General features: G+C 41.4%; 1 pseudogene; it reads right to left on the bottom strand.

Moving 5' to 3' along the window:
- Window positions 1-16,006, bottom strand: part of LOC129533378 (cytospin-B-like) — a 108,000-nt pseudogene that overhangs the window by 57,271 nt on the left and 34,723 nt on the right.

The following is a 16,006-nucleotide window of genomic DNA, read 5'->3' on the forward strand; positions in this document are numbered from 1 at the left end:
TCCTCCAGAACCACAGTTCTGGCTGAGAGACCACCTGCCACCATGGCTTGAAAACCCTTTGCAACTCTGTAGCCAGTGGAGTTAGACCCATATTCCTGGCCTATGTGGAGAGACATTAAGTCATAAGTTAATAACACAGTTTTAGAAAACATGATTTTGTTCACATTATAATGTTCTAGCGCTCCAAAGAGAATATTTTTAGTAAGAGAAATTTTTTTTTAAAGGAAACAGCACTTCTATATTTTTGGATTTGCTTACTAAGAAAATAATATGTAATAATTAAAGAATTAATTCTAAGGAATTTTGTTCCAAGATTAAGTTTAGTTTATACTAGAAAAGTAAACTTCAGCCCCTGTTAACCTCTTATCCTTAGAAAGGCTGAATTCAGCCTCTAAAATCATAAGTGTCTTGTGGTGAAATTACTTCTCTTTCCCAAATGGACGATATTTCATGAGTAAGGGAATGGAAAAAATGCTCAGTGCAGATTCACTTGGGACTGTAATTATCTAAATAGGCTCACATGCTGTCCTGGGGGATGGAGAGGGAACAGCAGCAAATATCAAGGCCTCCTTTTTCTGAATGGTGACATGATGGCTTTGGTGTTGGGTGGTGTCATGCTGCAGCACCAGCTGCTGGCATATTTGACCTACTGAGTCAAACCTGAGACAAACGGCCAATGGGAGGAAAGAAGACAAAGAAACTTAAATCACCCTCAGTCTCCAGCAGGAGGACACGTTCTGACAATATTTTATTTTGAAAATCCTGTTTTTCCTTCCTAAAGCTGGCATGACATCTAGTATTTCTATTTATATAAAAAAAAGTGTAAATGGGCAGTTTTGATATAGATACTTCCTTCAAATGACGCTGGAAAGCCAGAAAATGAGGCTAACCCATGATAAGAACCTTTCTTTTGTTTTAGAGACAGGGTCTCACTCTGTCACCGAGGCAGTAGTGCAGTGGCATGATCATGACTCACTGCAGCCTTGAACTTCTGGGCTCAAGCAATCCTTCTGCCTCAACTTTCCAAAGCGCTGGGATTACAGGCATGAGCCACTGTGCCCGGCCAAGAACCTTTAACTGGAGTCCAGTGCAGTCTCTAAAAGCCCACCTTGTGAGTCCCCCCACTTTCTCCCACATTTCACAGGAATTCGGCAGGTCAGAAGAGGCACAATGCGGGCCCTTAGCCTGCAGGGTGGCTGAGTTTCCGGTCTTCCTAGATGCTCCTCTCAGCCACCGGCCACCACCTCCAAGGGGCATGCTGGTCTCTGCTCTCCCTCCACAGCCCACTGGAGCCTCCGCTCTTATCCTCTGCCTCTGTTATCCTCTTGCCTCTAATTCTACAACCTTGATGAGTTGCCTTGATGATGGCCTGGAGCCCAAATTGCTGGCAACCAAAACACTCTCCCCTTTTCCTTAAGGACACGAAGGACCTAATCTTCCCGTATTTCAGGTAGGTGGTAGTGAGGGCAGGGAGGGGAGCTGCGTTCCATGCCTCTGAGAAAAGGGAGGATAAATAAAACATCTAAGTACTCCTATTAGAAAAAGCCAGTCTTTCCACACGGGCCAGGATTATGGGTCTAACTCCGCTGGCTACAGAGTCAGTACAGGTTTTCAAGCCATAGTGGTAGGCGGTCTCCCAGCTGTGGTTCTGGAAGACACAAGGAAAACCACAACTCCTGAACTAGGATGGGGTAGGGGCTATGGAGAGAAGAAGGTGGACGGATGGATGCAGAAGCAGCGTGGCTGACACACGCCCCAACACAGATAAGCCTAAGGAAGCTGTGCTGAGTGAAATCAGCCCCTCATCAAAGGGCACATGCAGTGTGAGTCCACGTCTACGAGGTGCCCAGAATGGGTAAATTCAGAGACAAAGCAAAATGGTGGTTAGGGGTTGAAGACCGGGAATAGGAAGCCCCCTCCCCAGTGTTTAAAGCATACAGAGCTCAGTTTGGGATAATGAAAACATTTTGGAAATAGAAAGTAGTGATGACTGCACAACCATGTGAATGTGCTTCATGCCTCTGAACTGTACACTTAAAACAGTTAAAATGATAAATTTCTTGTTATGTGTATTTTACAATAAAAAATAAAAAAAGAGGCCGGGCGTGGTGGCTCACATCTGTAATCCCAGCACTTCGGGAGGCCGAGGCTGGTGGATCACGAGGTCTGGAGGTCGAGACCATCCTGGCTAACACAGTGAAACCGCGTCTCTACTAAAAATACGAAAAATTAGCTGGGCTTGGTGGTGCACGCCCGTAGTCCCAGCTACTAGGGAGGCTGAGGCAGGAGAATCACTTGAACCCGGGAGGCAGAGGTTGCAGTGAGCCAAGATTGTGCCACTGTACTCCAGCCTGGGCGACAGAGCAAGACTCCGTCTCAAAATAAATAAAAATAAAAAAAGAAAAACCAGATCAAGAACAACAAGGCTAAAGGGACAGACCACGCCCCCTCTTCATCAAAGCACCAATAAAAGGAGCTAAGTGAACTTCATTTGGCAAAAACGGATCCTCCCTGTGAAATTAAAAGTGTTTTCATTTAGCAGCATCATTTAAAAAAATGTTTAAAAAGTACTTTAAGCATATGCCCTACTTCACAAGCTGGTAAGCAATCTTGCCCAATTAGGATGAAGAGTTTCCGGTTATCCCTTTAAATAGCTGCTAAGGAGTTCTGCTTGGCCATGTGGTTGTTTCTATCCAGGGGAACCCTGGCGCTGCTAGGCTCAGTCTTGCAGAAGCGCCAGCTCACAAATCCAGGCAAGACCCCGTGCGTGCTGGTGACTAGGCATCAGATGCCACAAAATGCTGGTGTGGATCCCTGAGCGGGCCACATCTGTCCTTCTCTGTTCACCCTGCTTTCTCGCCACCCTCACCCTTGTAGGCTGCTGTCCGACCCCAACTCCTCCAACTCACAGTGCTCCAGATCTGCTCTGGGTCTTTGGAGTCCCTCTTGCTCCCAGGCACAGCCCTGACTTTTGAGTGCTCCCCTGGCGACAGTGGCCAGTGGTCTTGGCCCTTGCCCAAGGCTCTTCCTCCATTCTACCCTAGAAAGCAGCCCTGGCAAGAGCACCTGGGCCCAGACCCTGCCTCCAACTCTGATTTCTAACCTCAAAACATAGATGGAAACAGTAATATTAGTATTGTAAAATGTATACTTCAAGATTAAAAGGACTAACTAAAATTAAAGGTAAAAGCCACCACCAAGAAGATAGGGCTAGAAACCTTTATGTATGGTTCGACATAATCTCTTAGAAATCAAAGCTTTTTACACAAACCACAGTTAAGAGTAAGAGACTTCAACACATCTGACTCAGAATTCAGCAGATCAAGTGGCCACAAGGGATGAGAGACACTCGATCTACCACTGAGGCACAGGGGTCGATGACGGGCCTCAGACCACTCACACTTTGAGCCCTGAGAACAGGAGGAGGCCTAGCCTTACTTCTGTACAACTAACAGGTCCTTTCAGAAGACTTTCACCAAAACAAGGGTATCAGTCCCAGGGAAAACTTCAGTCTTCACTGTTAGAGAACACAAAAATTGTCTGGAACTTTTAAATGAGAAGTCTCCCAACTTCCAACCAATTTTTTTTTTTTTTTAAAGCTTCAAGTTTTCGTTTGTCAGATTGGAGAGTCAGAGTCTTATACCCAGAGTATAAAACATCTTTGGCTGGGTGCGGTGGCTCACGCCTGTAATCCCAGCACTCTGGGAGGCCGAGGCAGGCGGATCACAAGGTCAGGAGATCAAGACCATCCTGGCTAACATGGTGAAACCCCGTCTCTACTAAAAATACAAAAAATTAGCCGGGCGTGGTGGCGGGCACCTGTAGTCCCTGCTACTCGGGAGGCTGAGGCAGGAGAATGGCGTAAACCCAGGAGGCAGAGCTTGCAGTGAGGGGAGATCGTGCCACTGCACTCCAGCCTGGGCGACAGAGCGAGACTCCGTCTCAAAAAAAAAAAACCTTTGGCTGAGAATTAATTCTGTCACCAATACTACTAGAGAAGGCAGTAAAATAATTATCTATTACTTTTTCTTTTTTTTTTTTAAAGTCAGGGACTCACTCTGTTGCCCACACTGGAGTGCAGTGGCATGATCACAGCTCACTGCAACCTTGAACTCCTGGGCTCAAGCAATCCTCCCACCCCAGCCTCACAAGTACCTGAGACTACAGGCATGTGCCACTATGCCCAGCTATTTTTCTAAAACGTTTTTGTAAGAGGAGGTCTTGCTATGTTGACCTGATTGGTCTCAAACTCCTGGCCTCAAGCGATTCTCCCACCTTGGCCTCCTAAAGCCCTGAGATTATAGGTGTGAGCTACTGCACTTGGCCCTTATTGCATTTTTGACTATATAAAAAGATGATACAGGGTTTTAGAGCTCACTAACATCGTAACTAAAAAAATCAGGTCTTATTAACACAAAACTTTATTTATACTTAAAGCAAGCAACCACAAGCCAAATGTCTCTTCATCAATAAGAGTATAAAAAATATGCTTCATATTAAATATTAACCATAATCAAGTAGAGATTTCCCACAACAGTAATACACCATAACCAAATTGGAATTTTGCCCCCAGATATGTAAGAATTTTTTCCTACTAGAAAATCTATTTATGTTATTAATTACATAAATAAGTTTAAAAAGAAACCATATGAATAGCTCATTAACTGCCAAAAAGGAATTTGCTATAATTCTTATCTATTTCTGGATTTAAAAAAACTCAGTAAATTCAAAACAGATGTAAGCTTCCCTTAATTGATAAACTATTCATCAGAAAACAATACAAAAATCTTGAAGATATCTGGAACCTCTGTGACAGATATGGTTAATATCCTTCAGGAGAAACGAATAAAGCGCTCTGAGGCCTCCAGGCAGATAGCAATGAAACACATGCACTCACAGTCTCATTCCATTGTGAAGCCCCACCAAACCACAGAAAGGAATTTCTTTTCAGAAATTCAAGAACAGGATGCTATAAAAAATTTAGGGAACAAAAAAATCCTAGAAGTTAAATATATGATAGCAAACATATATGATGGAATTTTATTCAGCCTTAAAAAGAAATGAAATTCTGACATGCTATAATGTGGATGAACCTTGAGGTCATTATGCTAAGTGAAATAAGCCAGACAAAAAGGACAAATACTATATGATTTCACTTACATGAGGTACCTAGAGTAGTCAAATTCATAGTGATACAAAGTAGAATGGTGGCTGGGGGACAAGGGGAATGGCAGGTCAGTATTTAATGGGTAAGAGTTTCAGTTTTGCAAAATGAAAAGGTTCTGGAGATTGGTTACACAACCATGTGAATATACTCAACAATACTGAACTGTACACTTAAAAAAGGTTCAGATGGTAAATTTTATGTTATACGTATTTTGCAACAATTGAAGTAAGAAAATTGAAGTGATGCAAAAACAAAAAAAAGATAGCAGAAATGAAGCATTTAATAGAATTTGGAAGATTAAACTTAGGGAAGCCTCAAGTTTAATCCCAGAAAACAAAACTATAAGGCAAAGAGATAGAAAACAGGAGAAAAAAATATGATAATTAGGGGACCAGGGTAAAGGGAGTTCCAGAAAAAGAAAACAGAGTAGAAGAAATTACCAATGAAATAATTCCAGAAAATAAAGACATGAATTACTGTATTGAAAGGGTGCAGTGAGTGACTAGCATGACAAAAAAAAAAAAAAGAAAGAAAGAAAGAAAAAAAGACCTTAAGCTATACAGCAAGGCAAACCACACTGAAAGTTTAGAATCCTGGCAACAGCCTGAACCTCCTATGAGCTTTTGGAGAGAAAAAAGTCACAAAGGACTGGAATTATTTTCTTCTTGCTGCAACACTGGCAAATAGAAGACAATGGAACAATTCCCACAAAATTATAAACGGAAATAGTTGCTGACCTAAAATGTTATACCCAAGGAAACCATCAAGCATTAGGGTAAAACAAAGATGCAAGGCCATAAAATTTTACCTTCTATGAACCCATTCTCAGGGAGATACTGGAGGAAAAAAAAAGAAAAAGAATAGGATGTAGGACACAGAAGATCAAAAAAGAGAGAGGCAAAGAACTAACAGGGAATCTGTGCACCAGGCACAGAGGGCAGCCATGATGGAGGAGGTCAGAGGCTCCAGAGAGATCTCAAGATGACACTGCTGTGATCCCTGACCCCTGTGATGTGTGGGGATATCTCACAAAGAGTTGGGGTTGAATTAGTGACATTTACATAGAAAACTAAGTAAACAGGCTGGGTGTGGTGGCTCATGCCTGTAATTCCAGCACTTTGGGAGGCCGAGGCGGGTGGATTACCTGACGTCAGAAGTTCGAGACCATCCTGGCCAACATGGTGAAACTCCGTCTACTAAAAATACAAAAATTAGCTGGGTGTGGTGGCATGTGCCTGTAATGCCAGCTACTTGGGAGGCTGAGGCAGGAGAATCACTTGAACCCAGGAGTAGGAGGATGCAGTGAACCGAGATCGTGCCATAGCACTCCAGCCTGGCGACAGAGTGAGACTCCGTCTCAAAAAAAAGCAAAAGAAAACTAAATAAACACAAAAAAATAATTTTAGGTGGAGGGTGAATAAAAGGTTGTGTAAAAGAAAAAGCAGCAGCAGTGTATACTACTATATGGCTAATCTATGAATGACACTCACAGCATCTCAATGTGAACTCCAGGTACACAAAACCACAATGAGAGAATGCAAAGACAGGAAGCATGGAGGCTGGGGGCTGAAAAGAAATCCTCACCTTTCACAGTAGGAGATCAAAATATAACATCTAAAATGAAAAACTAGAAACAGCAGTGATAAGCACGCTATTTAGCAATGTAGAGGTAAATGCCAAAAAATCAGCAAGGTGACTTGAAAACGCTTGGCTCTGGGGAGCAGGAAGCAGAGCTCTCAGGCCAGGCTGACCACTTTGCTCATCAGGATCTCTGCAGACTTGATTATGGGAACACAGAGCTTTCTTAGAAATAAAAAACAACACAAAACAAAAAACTGTTACAAATTTTGAGGAAAAAAGAAGAACATGCAAACAGAAAAGCAAGCAAAGCAACTGTACTAGTAATTCACAGAAGAAAGATGTAAATGACTAACAAACTGATAAAAAGTGCTTCACTTTCATCTACAATGAAGAATTAAAAGGAATGCCATTTTCTCCTCTTAGGCTGAACAAGATCAAACATGTATCCAGTATTGGGAATGTGTATAATCTTGCACACTGTGTAGAGAAGTGTAAACTAAATAGCCTTACAGGAGAGCAATTTGAGAATATATATTAAAATGGAAAGTATAACACAACCTTTTGCAAAGCAAATTCACTTCTAGGAACTTATTTTACAAAAATTTAGCAGTATTTCACAACTATTTAGCACAAGCATAAAAAGGCATGATAAGTGATATTCATCATTATGGCCATTTTTTATCCCCAGAGATGGTGTCTCTCTTTGTTGCTCAGACTGGAGTAGGGTAGCATGATCATAGTTCACTGCAGCCTTGAACTCTTGGGCTCAAGTCATTCTCCATCTTTAGCCTCTTAAGTAGCTGGTATTACAGGTTCATGCCACCACACCTGGTTATTATTTATTTATTTTTTTGGTAGACACAGGGTCTCATGATGTTGCCCAGGCTGGTTTCAAACTCCTGGCCTTAAGTAATCCTCCCACCTTGGCCTCCTAATGTGCTGAGATTACAGGAGTGAGCCACTGTGCCCAGCCACGACACTTTTAAAAAATAGGGTAAAATACATATATTTTAATTTTATTTTATTAAAAAAAATTAATCCCCCTCCCTCCCTTTCCCTTATGAGTCTCTAAAGTCTACCATACCACTCTGTATGCCTTTGCATACCCATAGCTTAGCTCCCACTCATGAGTGAGAACATATGATTTTTGATTTTCCACTCCTGTGTTACTTCATTTAGAATAATGGCCTCCAGCTCCATCCAAGTTGTTGCAAAAGACATTATTTCATTCCTTTTTATGGTTAAGTAGTATTCCATGGTGTGTGTGTGTGTGTATGTATATATGTGTGTGTGTGTGTACACATATATATATAGTCACATTTTCTTTATCCACTCATTAGTCAATGGGCACTTAGATTGGTTACACATCTTTGCAACTGTGAATGTGCTGCTATAAACATGCATGTGTGTCTTTTCCATATAATGACTTCTTTTCCTTTGGGTAGATACCCAGTAGCGGGATTGTTGAATTAAATGGTAGATCTATTTCTAGTTCTTTAAGGAATATCCATACTATTTTCCAAAGAGGTTGTATTAATTTACATCACCACCAGTAGTGATAAGCGTTCCCTTTTCCCCACATCCACACCAACATTTATTGTTTCTTGACTTTTTAATAATGGCCATTCTTGCAGGAGTAAGGTGGTCTCTCATTATGGTTTTATTTTGCATTTCCCTAATGATTAGCGATGTTGAGTATTTTTTTCACATGTTTCTTGGCCATTTGTATATCTTCTTTTGAGAAATGTCTATTCATGTCCTTTGCCCACTTTCTGATAGGATTACTTGTTTTTTACTTGCTGATTTGTTTGAGTTCCTTGTAGATTCTGGATACTAGTCCTTTGTTGGACTGTAGTTTGCAAATATTTTCTCCCATTCTGTGGGTTGTCTGTTTACTCTGATTATTATTTCTTTTGCTGTAAAGAGCTTTTTAGTTTAATTAGGTCCCATTTACTTATTTTTGTTTTTGTTGCATTTGCTTTTGGGGTCTTAGTCATGGATTCTTCGCCTAGGCTGAAGTCTAGAAGAGTTTTCCAAATTGTCTTCTAAAATTTTTATGGTTTCAAGTCTTATATTTAAGTCTTTGATACATCTTGAGTTGATTTTTTGTATAAGGTGATAGATACACAAATCAATAAATGTGACATCGCATAAACAGAATTAAAAACAAAAACCATATGATCATCTCAATAGATGCGGAAATAGCATTCGACAAAGTTCAGAATCTCTTTATGATAAAAGCTCTTAACAACTAGGCATAAAAGAACTTGCCTCAAAATAATATATATGTGGATATATGACAAACCCACAACCAGCGTAATACTGAATGGGGAAAAGTTGAACACATTCCCCATGAGAACAGGAACAAGACAAGGATGCCCACTTTCACCAATCCTATTCAACAGTTCTGAAACTCCTAGCCAGAGCAATTAGGCAAGAGAAATAAATAAAGGGTATCCGGATTGGAAAAGAGGAAGTCATACTATCTCTATTTGCAGATGATATGATCATATACCTAGAAAATCCTAAAGACTCTTCCTTGAGACTCTTAGATTTCATAAACAAATACAGTCAAGTCTCAGGTTACAAAATCAATGTACACAAAGAAGTAGCACTGCTATACACCAACAACGACAAAGCTGAGAATCAATCAAGAACTCAATCCCTTTTACGGCAGCTGCAAAACAAAAACAAAAACAAAAACCTAGGAATATACTTAACCAAGGAGGTGAAAGATCTGTACAAGAAGAACCACAAAACACTGCTGAAATTATAGATGACACAAACAAATGGAAACACATCCCATACTCATAGAATCCACATTGTGAAAATGATCATACTGCCCAAAGCAATCTACAATCTGCTGAATGAAATTCCCATCCAAATACCATCATTTTTCACAGAATTAGAAAAAACAATCCCAAAATTCATATGGAACCAAAAAAGAGCCTGAATAGCCAAAGCGATCCTAACCAAAAAGAACAAATCTGGAGGCATCATATTACTGGACTTCAAATTATACTAGTTACCAAAACGGCATGGTACTGGTATAAAAGAACAATGGAACCAAATTGTATATTTAAACCAGTTTAAAGTGTATAGTTCAGTGGCTTTTAGTACATTCCCAATGTTGTGCGACCATCACTAGTCCAGAACATTTTCATCACACAATAGAAAACTGTACCCACTAAGCAGCCACCCCACTCTCTATTCCCCTCTCCCCTCAGCCCCTGGCAAACACTCATCTGCTTTCTGTTTCTGTGGATTTGCCTATTCTGGATTTTTCTTATAAATGGACTCGAACAAGATGTAGCCTTTGCACCCAGCTCTTTCACCTGGCATCACGTCTTCAGCGAACATTCATACTGCAGCCTGTGTCAGTGCCTTACTCCTTTTTAAGGCTCAATAAAAAGCCCATGTTCAATGATCAGAGGGAGGACCTACAGGACGCAGCATGAAGTCATGGCCACAGCTATGCACAAATTTATTACAGTGAAAGGACACAAAGCCATATACGCAAAGGGAAAAGGCGCAGGGCGTTAAGTCCAGAGGCATGTTCCAAGAGTCCTCTCCAGCAGTCACGGGCACGTTTAATTCCCCCAAGGAATTAATTAATTAATTAATGAGGGAAGCTCATTAGGGACTCTGCATCCAGCGTTTTTATCAGGGGCTGGTCACATGGGCCCCTTCTGCCCAGCATATACCACATTCCAGACTCCTCACAGATAAGCCGCTGTTCAGCACAAACCACGTGTTTGCACAAACAGTTTCAGAACCGTGAGCCCCTCTCATCAGTTCTGGGAATGGTGTGAACCCTCCTGTAATCCTAGTTCTCAGACTCCAGCCAAGGGCCAGCCTTGCAAGCAGCCTTGCTAAGGAGAGCCATCCCAGGCCTCCTGGGTTAACTATTTTCTGCACAGAGGCAAAAACATGCCTGCCAATAGCATCTGGGCTTTGTATTTTAAGGTGATCTTACTCAGTTTTATTTCCAAAATTCCCGAGGAAGAGGCTGATGGGCCCAGCTTAGACTTGTTGGGGTTACTTCTCTAGTGTTTGTGTACATTAAAGTGGGAGAATGCGTCCCTCCCCATCTGCTGTGCGAACAATCTGACAGGTCTCTACACTGATATTTTTGTTCAGAAAGCCATTTTTATTCCTCAAAGTTTCATACCTCTGGGAGTGCACACACCACTAAGAGTGGGAGCGGGTGCCCCAAAGCACACTGGCTCATGACAGAAAACCAACCAGAAACATGGCCATCAGGAGAGGACTGTGTCTCCCACAACACGGGAGAGCCCTTAGTCTTTATTTTCAAACAAACTCCACTGTTAGGTTGTAGCACAATGCCTGTGCCAGTTCAGAAGCCACTGTGTCAGAAACGGCACAGAAGCAGGGAGAGCAGGTAGAAAAGGCCTCAATAGAGTGGAAGCCCACAGTGCCGCGCATCTGCTATTGGGGCTCTATCTTCACAACGAAGTCAGGGAAAGGACCACTCTGATGGCAATAAATAAGTCAAAGGATTTATGTTTTTTGAATTGTGCATGTAGCCCTCAAGACACCTCTCTCAAAAAAGACAAGAAACAGAGCCCCAGGTGGGCTGATATTTCAGGGGTTGCTTGCTATTGGCTAAGCAGATTTTAGTGCTTGTCTGTGAGAACTCAGAGATAGAAAAACAATTTGCCTGCAACGTGGGTGTTCTTTCCAGATTTAAAACAAGATTCAGTTTGGATAACACTCTGTCATCCAGGATGGAGTGCAGTAGCGCGATCTTGGCTCACTGCAACCTCTGCCTCCTGGGCTCAAGCTATCCTCCTGCCTCAGCCTTCCAAGTAGCTGGGACTACAGGTATGTGCCACCACAATCAGCTAACTTTATTGGTACGCCCAGCCTGGTCTCGAACTCCTGGGCTCAAGGGATCTGTCTGCCTTGGCCTCCCAAAGTGCTGGGATTACTGGTATGAGCCACCCTGCCAGGCCCCAAATAGGATTTGAACTACAGGAGATACTTGCATGTATCTTCATCTAAGGAACATGTGTATTAGGTTGGTGCAAAAGTAATTGCAGTTAATGGGAAAAAACGCAATTACTTTACACCAACCTAGTATGTATCTTCATCTAAGTAAATTTTTTCTATAAAGGGTCAAATTGTAAATAATTTCAGTTTGGTAGGTCATCTAACTGAAAAATTTCTGTTGCAACTACTCAGCTCTGCAGTTGCAGCAAAAAACAGTTCTAGAGAATATGTAAATGAATGTGTGGAGCTGTGTGCTTACGAAACTTATTTACAAAAACATGTGGTGGGCTGGATTTGCCATTCATCTGACTCAAGACTTTAGTTTAACAGTATCACTCACATCATTACTATTTCAAATTGCAAAAGCTTTGATGATATAAAATGATCGCTTTTATTATCTTTATAAAATAAGAAGGGACCGTGTCAAAATGAGAAAATTCTGAGTTATAACACAGTATATGCAATTCAAGCTAAGGGCATTTTTAGGTAAGCCACTTGGAAAAATGCCATTTTTCTGAAAAATGTTTTTATCACTCTTTTATGTGTGTATTTTAATTCAAAAAGTAACAGTTTAGGAAGAAATAACTGACTTGTGAATTGTCACAGGGCTGTGAAGTGGGATAGCAGCACTGTGGATTGTGCCCAGCTCAACAGGCCCCTCAGGTCCATTCCTGATGCTGTCATCCCAGGAGAGCACCCTCCTCAAGGGTTTTATTTCTCCCTTCTAAATCTTTTCTCAGAAAGCATCTGGTTTAATTATTAACCACAATACTTCTTCATGGCCTTTCCTTCAGATTTTCCACCTCCAAATTGTAGGTCATAATATAACCTTTGATACAAAGAATATGCTTGGATTATGAATGATAATAACAAAATAAATACTTATGAATCCTGCCTCCCAAGTAAAAACTAGATTACTAATAACTTGCATCTATCTCTTCTACTTTATTGTTTTGCTTCAATTATTATTATTATTATTATTATTATTATTATTATTATTATTTGAGATGGAGTCTCGTTCTGTCACCCAGGCTACAGTGCAGTGGCGTGATTCTGGCTCACTGCCACCACTGCCTCCTGAGTTTGAGCAATTCTAGTGCCTCAGCCTCCCAAGTAGCTGGGATTACAGTTGTGCGTCACCACGCCTGGCTAATTTTTATATTTTTAGTAGAGACGGGTTTTCACCATGTTGGCCAGGCTGGTCTCGAACTCCTGACCTGAGGGGATCCACCCACCTCGGGTTCCCAAAGTGCTGGGATTGCAGGCATGAGCCACTGTGCCTGGCCTTCAATTATTTTTTAATATACAAAGTAATACATGTAAATTTTTTAAATTACAGTTTGATAATATTTATAATTTAAATGGCAGCTCCTACTCCACCCGATGTACTCCCTCCCAACATCTTCCTCATCCCTCTACTTAAGCCCTTCAAACTATATTTATTATTTTTAAATAAATAACTTATTGGTACATAAATCACACACCACAAAACATACCCTTTAAAAATGTGCTATTTGGTGGGGTTTTTTTGTTTTTTTTTTTTTTTTGAGATGGAGTCTCACTCTGTCGCCCAGGCTGGAGTGCAGTGGCATGATCTCAGCTCACTGCAACCTCCACCTCCTGGGTTCATGCCATTCTCCTGCCTCAGCCTCCCGAGCAGCTGGGACTACAGGTGCCCGCCACTACGCCCAGCTAATTTTTTTTTTTTTTTTGTATTTTTAGTAGAGATGGGGTTTCACCGTGTTAGCCAGGATGGTCTTGATCTCCTGACCTTGTTATCCGCCCGCCTCGGCCTCCCAAAGTGCTGGGATTACAGGCGTGAGCCACCACACCCGGCCATGAATAAACAATTTCTTATACAGAATACAAAAAGCACTAACCATTAGAGGAAAGACTGATAAATTAGACTTAATTAAAATTAAGAACTTTGTTCATCAAAAGAAGAAAATTTAAGGCACACTGGGAGAAGGTATTTGCCATATATGTATTTGACAAAGGACTTACATGGAGAATATATAAAGAATTCTTAAAAGCAATAAGGAAGAGAATGACATCTGATTCTTAAAATGGACAAAAGTTCATATCCTGTTTACAGAGCCAATACCCCCGCTCCCCACCACCAAACAAACAAAGTGGGCAAAAAACCTGAGCAGGTGCATCCCAAAAGGGACTATCCACATGGCCAATTTGCATATGAAAAGGTGCTCAATCTCCACTGCCAAAAGAAAAATGCAAATCAAAACCACAATGAGACACTACTACACATTACCCACATGACCTCCAGTAAAAAGACTGATGCTACCAAGTGTTGATGAAAATGCACAGAAATTGACCTCTCATAAATTGCTGAAAAGACATAAATTATACAAATATTTCAGGCATCTGTTTGGTACTATCCTAGAATGTATGCATACCCTAAGTCCCAGGAATTCCATTCTGAAGTATGTAACCAACAGGAACAAGCACATATGTGTTTCAAGAGACATCGACAAGAACATAACAGCGCTATTCACCTTAGCCCCAAACTGGACTTGACTCAACGATCTATCAATAATAGAATGGGTAACTAAATAATGCTATAATCCTACAATGGGTTACTAAATGGTGAAGAAAATGAACAAATTACAGTATAGGTGACAACATGAATAAATCTCACTGATTCAATACTGTGTAAAAAAAGGCTCCCCTCCCTCTGTCTCTGTACAGGGGAGCCTCCATTTTCTGCCTTCTCCCATCTTTCTTGCCTATTAAACTCTCCGCTCCCTAAAACCAAAAAAATAAAAAAGATAGATGCAAAATTACATAGTTTTTAAAATTCCATTTATAATAAAATTCAAATGCAAGCAATACTAACATAATATTCAGGGCTGCATACTTTTGTGAAAATCCATAAGGAGAATAATTGAGGACAATGGTTATCTTAGGGAGTAGTGAGGGGTTATGATGGGAAAGTTGTAGGAAAGGTCTGTGGGAGCTGGCGATGCTCTTCTTCTGGATGCGAGTGGTGACTGTGTGACTTTTCACTTCCTCATAGTTCAAGAGACTATCATTTGAGGCCAGGAGTGGTGGCTCATGCCTGTAATCCCAGGACTTTAGGAGGCTGAGGTAGGCAGATCACCTGAGGACAGGAGTTTGAGACCAGCCTGGCCAACACGGTGAAACCCCATCTCTAGTAACAATACAAAAATTAACCAGGTGTGGTGGCTCACGACTGTAATCCCAGCTACTCCGGAGGTCGAGGCAGGAGAATTGCTTGAACCCGGGAGGCAGAGGTTGCAGTGAGCCGAGATCACGCCACTGCACTCCAGCCTGGGCAACAGAATGAGACTCCGTCTCTTAAACAACAACAACAAAAAAAAAACTATAGTTTATATTTTGTGCATTTTTATCTTTGTGTATAGTGTTTCACATGTACAAAAAACTTAAACTTATACCAGGTATTAATTCCTTTTCTGAACAGAAAACAGATGCTGTCCTAGTAAACAAAAACCCTTTAAACTAAATGCAAACAACTCTGAAAGCAACAGAAAGAAAATATTTGGAGAAGTTTTGGAGGCTCATTTATGTAGGGCCTTTATATGAATTAGGCAAAGCACTCTTCTTTGGGAGTGTAATTTAGCAAAAGCTGTCTCCTTGGGTGGAGGCCCCACTACAGCATTCTTTCATGCATTCCCACTGATCACAAAACCCACACCACTACCTCACTGACGCCATACCCACTAACAGTCACGCAAAGAAAACAGCCATTCTATATTGTTCTTCGGTGCTCTCATAATGTTTAACCTTGCCTTTTACTTAAAGGATTACAGGAACTGGCCTTAGGAGATCCAAAATATCCAACCAAGGTTGCAAGTATCCCACCTCAGGAAGGAACGCTAAACAACTGATTCATACAGCCTTGCTGCCACTAACCAGAGCACCAGATGGCCCATTACTCAAGACAACCATTGCCAGCAGATAAGCTGACCCACGTCCCCTCCCCCTCACGTTCTCTACCCTGCCCAGCCCGCATTCCCTACCTTGACATCAATTTCCGCACATTGCCTAATAAAAGAAATCCCTATCAGCTCATTTCAGGGAGTCAGCCAGAGAATCCTCCCTCTCCTGTGCTTCCTTCCTTGTGCCTGGGCATATGCTCCAATAAAGCCTTGCTAGGAAAACTCTTTTGGCCTGGTAAGAATTTCTATTGCATCAAGAGCCTAAGAACCCATGATCGCTAACACTTTGAGCAAAGGAAAAGGTCCC

Source organism: Gorilla gorilla, chromosome 4 (assembly GCF_029281585.2).
Source record: "Gorilla gorilla gorilla isolate KB3781 chromosome 4, NHGRI_mGorGor1-v2.1_pri, whole genome shotgun sequence".
NCBI classification, from domain to species: Eukaryota; Metazoa; Chordata; class Mammalia; order Primates; family Hominidae; genus Gorilla; species Gorilla gorilla.